A 9850-nucleotide genomic window follows, 5' to 3' on the forward strand; every position below is an offset into this window, starting at 1 on the left:
AATCCAGCAAAGAAATACTGAAGAAGAAAAAACTATGAAATGCTGGGAATGAAAAACACAATGAAGAAGGTTAAAAGTGCCATGAAAAGTCTCACCAACAAATGATGAGAGGACAGACTATCTCAGCTTGAAGACAAGGTTGAGGAACTGGAAGAACAAAAGAAGAAAAAAATAGAAAATAATAGGATACATGTGGGAAACCCAAGATATACTAAACACCCTGAAAAGACCAAATATGGCTAATAGTCAAAAAAGAAGAATCTTATTTAAAGATATAGAAAACATTTTATTTTCTAATTTTGGATTTCATATATATATGTATATAATATATACAGAGAGAGATTATATATAGAGAGAGACAGAGAGAGTCAAATATGTGTCCCCAAATGTCCTTATGTAAGGTCCAACAACTTAAGCTTGGTTAACTTACCAAGAGTCACATCCTTAACAGAGACTGCCTCTCCCCCACTCAGTAGCCATAGGTCTCCAATAGTTCCTCAGGTAGGGTTGGGGTTTCTAACTCACTTACCCATGTGGATGCTGCAATTCTGAATGCCTTGAGCTTGGGGTGACATGTACATACTGTCACCATTGCTTTGAGTTCATATAAGTAACTTCTGAACCATCTGGAAAACTCTGTATTCTTGTCATCACCCACTGACTCTAACTATTATAATCTTTCCAAGACCTCTTCTGCTATGATGCCTGAGGCCTGGGAAGTGAAAGTTTGATACAGGTGTCCAATTCAGAGCAATCATTTTACAGTTTCTTCTCTACATGGTGGCTAGCTGTGGATTTCAGTATTAATCATCTGCTGCACAAGGAAGCTTTCCTGGGGAGGGCGTGTTGGGTGTTGAGTGATACAGTAATCTATGAGCATAACAGTAGGTCATTATGAGCCACTTTAATACTTTATCTATTTAGCAGAATGTGCTGGATAGCTTCAGTTTCCAACTTGACACATCTGAGTAGAGAGAACCTCAACTGAGGAATTTTCTCCATTGAATTGGCCTGTGGGCATCCATGTCTATGGGGCATTTTCTTGATTGTTGAGTGATGTGGGGAAAGTACTCCGGCTACTGTGGGCAATACCAAGCAGGCGATGACAGTCCCAGGTTGTATAAAAAAGCAGGCTGAGCAAGGCCAGGCGAGCAATTCAATAAGTAGCATTCCTCTATGGTCTGTGCTTCAGGTCCTGCCTCTAGGTTCTTGCCCTGATTTTCTTCCTGATTTCCCTAAGTGACAATGTAAGGTAAAAGAAACCCTTTCCTCCCTGAGTTGGTTTTGGTCAGTATTTTTATCACAGCAATAGAATGAAACTAGGATACAGAATAATAGGATTAGGTTCTGCCCTAAATCCTGTATCTTGTCGAGCCACAGGTTCCTGGGTCTGATATCAATGTGAAGTATGAAGCAGACCCTAATTCAATTAAAAACTGATTTGCTTGCTCCCATATTACAGTAGAAGTCATATCTTGCAGGCTAGCTGAAGCATGCAGAATTCATAGCTGGGTAAGATTAATGATTAAAGTTTTCTTCTGGTAGCATGGATACCATCTTCCAGCACTATGAAAGCCACCCGGTACAGATGAAGCTTTGAAGTCAGTACCAGCTTGATTTCTCCTTGTTTTTCTATGGCTCATGTAGGTAGGATCTTCAGCAATATGGTCTTACCATCAAGTTCTGATGAGTAACCAAAAGCAGGGGCAATGACCAGTATTATTGGAAGGTCTATGGGACTCCTGGTCAACAGCTTCAAAATAGGGAGTCCATCCCTGACATTAGGCAAGCTTTGCTAGCCTATGGTATCTAGTATAGGCAACAGCTCTCTATTATAAGGTAATTCTTTTTATCTCATTTTGTAATAAATGATAGAAAAATATATGATAGATGATAGTTAGATAAATGATAGAAGATAGATGATAGATAGGTAGGTAGATAGATATAGATAGATGATAGATGATATAGATAGATGATAGATGGATAGATGATAGATAAATAGATGATAGATTGATAGATTGATAGATGATAGATAGATAGATAGGTAGATAGATGATGGATAGATAGAATTTAACAAGCTTCAATAGTGGTATCATTCCAAATGGATTTTTAAAAAGGCCATTAATGTTAGTTATCCTTCCCAATATTCACTCTTTCTCCTCTGCCCTAGAATTCCTCACCCCAACTAAGCTTTCATATTTTATTATTCCTCTTTCCCCATTAAATCAATGCATTCTATCTCCCCTCCCATGAAGCACTCTCCCTCCTCCTTTGGCCATTTATTTCTTTCTTGACAACTCTTGATTTTCAAATTGAAACATGCATATCTAAGAGTTCACAGCTAGCATCTAGCTATGAGAGAGGACATGTGGCAATTGTCTTTCTGGGTTACCACACAATATGCTTGCTTATAGCTCCCCCATTTACCTGCAAATTTCATAATTTCAGATTTTTAAAATATTTTTATTGACTTTTTTCTGGTATCTCACACAAAACAACTTAATCATATTTATAACCCTACCCCATTCGCAACTTCTCATACCCCCCCACCAGATTTTAGACACATCCTGTCATTAATTATAAGATCTATCTGCCACCTGATATTTGACAGAGGTGCCAAGAACACACAAAAGGAGGAAAGACAGCATTGTCAACAAATGGTGCTGCAATTCTGGATCTCCACCTGTGGAAGAATAAAACTAGACCCCTTATCCTTCACCCTGCATAAAAGTCAACTCCAAATGGATCAAAGACCTCAAGGTGAAAGTAGAAATCCTGAAACTGTTAGAAGAAAATATTGGCTGTAACCACAAGATATATGTGTAGGAAAGGACATTCTAAATCGGATATCAGTTGCTCAGGAATTAAGGTCAACAGTCAATAATTGGGACCTCATTAAACCAAAAAGCTTCTGTACAACAAAAGAAACAGCAAAGAAAGTGAAGAGAAAACCCACAGAATGGGAGAAAGTCTTCACCAGTGACACATGTGACACAAAGAATCAAGAAAAAAAAATCACTCAAATGATGGTCTGAAGATTCGAACAGAGATTTCTCAAAAGAAGAAATAAAAACGGCTAAGAAACATTTTAAAAATGTTCAACATCATTAGTAATTAGGGAAATGCAAATTAAAACCAACTTAAGATTTCATCTTACCCCAGTTGGACTAGCTAACATCAGAGAACAAATGATATCAACTGTTGGCAAGAATGTGGAGAAAGGGAAACGATCATTCACTGCTGGTGGCATTGCAAACTGGTGAAACCCCTATGGAAAGCAGTGTGGAGAACTCAAAAAACTGAAAATAAACCTATCATATGACCCGGTCATACCACTCCTTGGCATGTATCCAAAGGACTCATCCTATTTCGGAGATACTTGTTTGACACTGTTCTTTGCACAATAGCTAAGAGATGAAAGCAACCTATGTGTCCTTCAATTGACAAGTGAGCAACGAAATGTGGTACATTTACGCAATGGAGTTCTACTCAGCGGTAAAAAAGGAATAATGAAATTTTCAAGTAAATGGATGGAACTAGAAACTGTTGTACTAAGTGAAGTAACACAGACTCAGAAAACAAACAATGTACATTTCCCGTCATTTGTAGATTCTAGCACCAAATCCATATGTTTGAGTATATATTCTGATATAACTGCAGGAACCAGGAAAAATGGAAAGCAACCAGAGAGATAAAGGGAAAAAGGAACCTGAGAGACAGGTGTTACTGAGGGAGAAATATGAAATATGGAGGTAGTTAAATGGGGGGGGGAGAGATGGAGGGCTACACAAGGAACTATGGAGATAAAGGGAAAGAAGGAGCTCAAGAGAGGTGTTTCATAGCAGGCAGGAATTATCAAGGGAGAAAAGGGGAAAAATGGGAATATTTTAAATGGGGAGGGTGTGGAAAGAGGATTAGACAGGGAGAGAGAGGGGTGAGATAAATAATTCCTAGCTAGTATGAAAAAAAAGCCTAGTAATCATATTAGGCCAGAACCCTACTGAAAAATTACACATGTACTATCTCTACATGAGTCCATGTGTATAGCTGAAGGCTACATAACAAGAAACAGTGCCAGACAAGAGAAACCTTCCTTTGAGTTTTTGGCCAGGGTAATCCAAGAGACCGCCAAAATTACACAGCCAATGCCAAAGCCCTTGATTGCCTCCCAGAATATGAAGGTAAGACCCTATTGTTGAAGACAACATATTTTGGACAAAATATTTAGAACAGTAGAGCTGGAACTGATCTGGAAACCACCTCCCCTAAAGGCTAACACTCTTAGCTTTGGAGAGCCCTATGTGAGCTTGTAAGGGAGAACATCAATCTAGAGTCCAACATCAGCTTCAACACCTAAAAACTACATCAATGACCAGCACAGTAAATGACATTGGTGCAGTACTGGTATTTTTATCTTTGAGGTAATCATCAGCTACCTAATTGGACTTAAATCCCACTCAATGGGAGGAAACTCATATGTGGTACTGTAAACCTAACCAAATACACATACCTGGAGAGGTATAAATCTTAGAGAATACCCTAAGGCTATTCCATCTATAGACAAATATAATTTCTTACCAGGTGCAAAATATCGATCCTCAAATTTAAAGACAAGTATCTCAGCGACCACCCATCAAAGAAGCTTCCTTATCAATAGACAGAGATTATAACAGAGTTCTACAACTGGCCACACACTGAGATTGTGAATTGCCCAAGCTTAAGTGGCACATCTACAGTGCAGCCTAAAGCTCAGGAACATAGAACAAGGGTTGCAGAGAAGACTAATGCATCTGTCAATTCTCATCAATGAAGCTCCCTCATTCAGCAGAGGGCCAGGAACACAAAAGGTCACAAATGGCCAAAACGTGGAAAATAAGAGTATACAAAGTGTGAGCCCTTGGACAGGATACCTATATAAAATCTACCTACCCAGGGCTCAGGGAACATTGTGGAAGAGGAGGCAGAAAGAGTGTAGGAGCCAGGGAGAAGGTGCATGACCATATGGAAATAGAGTCCTACAGGCTTCTGGGGCCCTTCTCATAGGAACCTATAGCAATGGTGTCAGCATGCAGAAGACCCATGTAAAATCCAGCAGAAAAACCTGAGCACAGACTGGAAATGGTCAGCAGGCCTCAAACTTAGTCAAATAATTATTGGCAGCTGATTACCTCTGGGTGAGGAAAAGCTGACCTTCTAAAAGGAAAGGACTCTAGATAGGCTGACTAAACTTCAGTGGATGACCTTGCACAGTGGGATATCTTGGAACACTAACTTGACATGATAGGTCTTTAAAAAAAGGACAGAATGTATGGATTACAGTGGTGGTCTATGGGGGGGTCATTGGGGAAGAGGGTATTGAGATGATTAAGATGTTCTATATGAAATACACGAAAATTCATTTAAAACTTTAAAAAAGACCTATCTGGTGAGATTGGTGTATCCAGATGTCCCACAGTACAAATTCATCCACTGGGGTCTAGTCAGTCTATCTAGAGTCACAGCATTAATCATCTACCAATAAGCTCTTTGGCTAAGATGAGAGCCTACTGCCTATTTCACCAGTTCTATACTGATTTTTGCCTGATTGAGTTTGCATGGGTCTTTTGCATGCTCTCACCACTGCTGTAGATTCAAATGAGCACAGTCCCAGGGACATGGCAGATTCTGTTTCCATATGGTCATGGATCTCCTCCATGAATCTTACACTACTTCTGCTCCCTCTTCCACAAAGGATCCTGAGTCCCAGGTGAGTAGATTTTAATATAGGAATGCTGTCCAAGGGCTCACACTCTGCAGAATCTTATTCTCTACACTTTGACCAATTGATGGCCTTTTGTGTTCTTTGCCCAGGAGTTTTGTTGATGAGAGTTGAGAGATAGATTAGTATTCTCTCCACCCCTCTCTGATCCATGAGCCTTAGATGTAGTTTCCATTGTAGATGTGTCACTTTGAGTTGGGCATTTCACAGACACTTATTCTCTATATGACCCACTGTGGAACTCTATAATAGTAGTCTATGTCTGTTACAAAAGAAGCTTATTTGATGAGTGGTGACAGGGATATAGGTCTGTAAATATAAGGATCCATATTTAGCATGTAGTAAGAAATTACATTTGTTCAAGGATGTGACAATCTTAGGGTTTTCTCTAAGACCTATGACCACTCCAACCATGTCTGTTTGGCTATGTTTACAGTACCACACATAAGTGGGATTTAAACCAAATTAGGTAACTATTGATTGCCCCCAAGAGAAAAATGTCACTACTGTCCCAATATAGTTTGCTGTTCCAGTCATTGTGGTGGTTATTAGGCCTTAAAGCTAGTATTGGACCATCAATTGATGTTCTTCCTTAGTAGCTTGCATAATGTCCTCCAACCTATGAGAGCTGGCCTTCAGGGAGGTGGTTTCCAGGTCAGTTCCAGCTCCACTGCTCCAAGCCCTGTGTCCAAAGTATGTCCTGTCATCAGCAATAGGGTCTTACCTTCAAGTTCAAGAAAGCAATGAAGGGCTCTGGCAATGTCTGTGTCATTTTGGGAGTCTCTTCAACTATCTTGACCAACAACTCAAAGGGAGATTTCGCATGACTAGCACTTTTTCTTGGTATATAGCTTCAGTTACACACATAGACATATGTAGAGATATTAAATGTGTACTTTTTCAATGGGCTTTTGAATTAATACATCTATCTCTAATTTTTCACACCAGCTAAGCATTACATATCTCTCCTCTCTCTTACCCTGTCTAACCCTCCCTCCTCCTTCCCCAAATAAAGTACTCCCCCATACTCTCCATTTCACCCTTATAATACCTGTCTCCTACATTCCTCCCTCTTTGGGCTCCTTCTTCCCATTTGCCCCCATGGATCCTTGTATAATCCTCCCTCTTCCCCTCCAATTTAAATACCCCCATTTTACCCAATTTACCTAACTCCTACTGTTCATCTCTCAGACTTCTCTCCCCTTCCTTCCCTGGTTCTGCTCAATTTTCCTGGCTTTTTCAGTTACATCAGGATATACACTTACATGTAAGGATTTCTGTTAAGATTCACAAAGGAGGTAAAACATACATTGTTTTTCTGAGTCTGTGTTAGTTTACTTAGTATAACGGTTTCTAGTTCCATCCATTTACCTGCATATTTCATGATTTTGTCTTTCTTTTCCACTGAATAGAACTCCATTGTGTAAATGTACCATATTTTCATTATCCACTCATGAGTTGAGGGACACTTAGGCTGCTTCCATCTTTAGCTATTGTGAAAAGAGTAACAACAAACATGGATCTACAAGTATTTCTGCAGTATGATGAGTCCAATGGGTATATGCCAAGGAGTGGTATAACCAGATCATATGGTAGGTTCATTTTTAGTGTTTTTTAAAAATCTTTTTGTTGAGCTTTTGTACATTTCATGCAGCAGTTCTGAATGAAATTTCGACCCCATCCCCCATCCATGATCCCCCCACACCAGACCTCATATATTCCACCATACATTTTAAGTCTCATCTGGTCAAGTATTGTACCTAGATGTCCTTTGATGCAAGTCTATCCACTGGAGTGCAGTCAATTTATCTAGAGATCTTAAGGAAGGTGTATTCTCCCTTACCCAGCAGTAAGCAGTCTCCAACAGTTCCCAGAAAAGTGTCAGCCCACCACCAATTTCCCTTGCTCCACTCTGGACTCTTGTCTGATTGAGTCAGCATGGGTCTTTTTCTTGACATCACCATTACCACAAATTCACATGACTATGCTTCTTGTGGTCTTAAAGCCTCTGTTTCCATATGTTCATAGACCAACCCTGGCTCTTACAATCTTTCTACACCCTCTTCCACAATGGTTCCTAAACCACTGGGTGAGGATTAATATAGGCATCCTATCCAAGGACACACACTCTGCAGACTATAATTCTCTAAAACTTAGCTAGTTGTGATCTTCTGTGTGCATCACACTCTGTTGTATAAAGAAGCTTTACTTGTAAGAGTTGTGGGATGTACTAATATTCTCCCCACCCCCTGTTCTGCTATGCTCCATGAGCTTTAAGTTTAGAGGGTCCACTGTAGATATGTCACCTAGGGTTGGACATCTCAGATATGTATTCTCTGTGTAAACAGTTGTCAAACTCTGCAGTAGCCTCTATCTGTGACAACAAGAAGTTTCATTTATGAGTGGTGTACAGCATAATTGTCTGTAAATGTAAGGGTACATATTTAGCATGTGGTGAAAAAATTTATTTGTCTAGAGGTATGATAGAGATAGGGTTTTCTCATAGGATCTGTGACCTCTCCAGCCATGTATATTTGGCTATAATTACAGTGCCACCCCTAAGTTCACTCCCATTAAGAGAGCTTTAAGTCCAATTAGATAGCTGTTGATTACCCCACTAGTGCCACTAGTCACCAATAGAGGTAGTTTTCTATGCAAATCATTATGGTTATTAGTCTTTAATGCTGGGTTGGACCCCTGACTGATTTTCTCCCTTAGCAGCTTGCATAGTATCCTCTAGAACTATGAGAGCTAGTGTTCAGGGAGAAGGCTCCTAGGTCAGTTCCAGCGACATTGCTCTAAGTTCTGTGTCCAGAGTATGCTCTGTGTTCAGCAGTGGGGCCTTACTTTCAAGTTCTTAGAGGTAATCAAGGACTCTGTCAGATATATACATTCACAAATGTTCAGATATTGTATATGAATTTTTCAAAAGGTTTTTGAGTTAATACATTTCCCTCTGACTTTTAAAAATTATTTATTTAATAACCACATACTTAGAAGAAGCATTTCATTACATCATCATTGACATATTCAATAACAATTTTCTGAGTGAGGATGCATCTCTTGCAAAATTGGCTATACATTTTTAGGTTTACAGTTGATTTATTACAGTTATACAATATTATGCACCTAAGCTTTTTAGTTTGATGAGGTCCCACTTGCTGATTGTTGACCTTAATTCCTGAGCAACTTATGTCCAAGTTAGACAGTCCTTTCCTACACCTGTATTTTGTAGTTACTGCCAATATTTTCTTCTAATATTTCAGGTTTCACATTGAGGTCTTTGATCCATTTGTGCAAAATGAAAGACTAGGGTCTAGTTTCATGGAGATCCAGTTTTGCCAGCAGCATTTTTTGAAGATGCTGACCTTTCTCCAGTGTGGTTACAGGCACATTTGTTGAGTGTAAGGTGGGTGAAATTGCATGAACTCATGTTTGGGTCTTCAATCATGTTCCATTGATCTATATGCCCATTTTTCTGCTAGTACCATGCTGTTTATATGACTACAGCTCTGTAATATAGCTTGAGATCTGGTATGGTAATACCGCCAGCATTGCTCTTTGTGCTCATGATTGCTTTGAATATCTGGGATCTTTTGTAATTTCATATGAATTTTAGGATGATTTTTCTTATTCTGTGAAGAACATCATGGGGATTTTGATTGGGTTTGCATTGAATTTATAGATTGCTTTGCATTGGATTGTCATATCACAATATTAATTTTTCAAATCCATGAGCATGGGAGGTCCTTCCATCTCCAGATTTCTTCCTCAATCTTTTTCTTCAAAGATTAAAATGTTTCATTGTAGAGATTTTTAATGTCTTTTGTCACGTTTATTCCTAGATATATTTATTTATTTATTTTTTATTTTTTTATTTTCAAATTTTATTTTCAAGTTTTTTTTTAAGAAGCATTTCATTACAGCTAATATATTCAGTAACACATTCCAGAGGAAGGATACATCTCTTTCAAAGGCGGCTATAAATTTTTAGGTTCATAGTTGAATTAATACAGTCATGCAATATTGAACTCAGTATAAACCCTGTAAGACATAAAATTGAATGAGTTTTTACCTTTTAAAGAAGATCTC

The sequence above is a fragment of the Nannospalax galili genome, unplaced genomic scaffold (assembly GCF_000622305.1).
Source record: "Nannospalax galili isolate Female #2095 unplaced genomic scaffold, S.galili_v1.0 scaffold540, whole genome shotgun sequence".
In the NCBI taxonomy this organism is placed as follows: Eukaryota; Metazoa; Chordata; class Mammalia; order Rodentia; family Spalacidae; genus Nannospalax; species Nannospalax galili.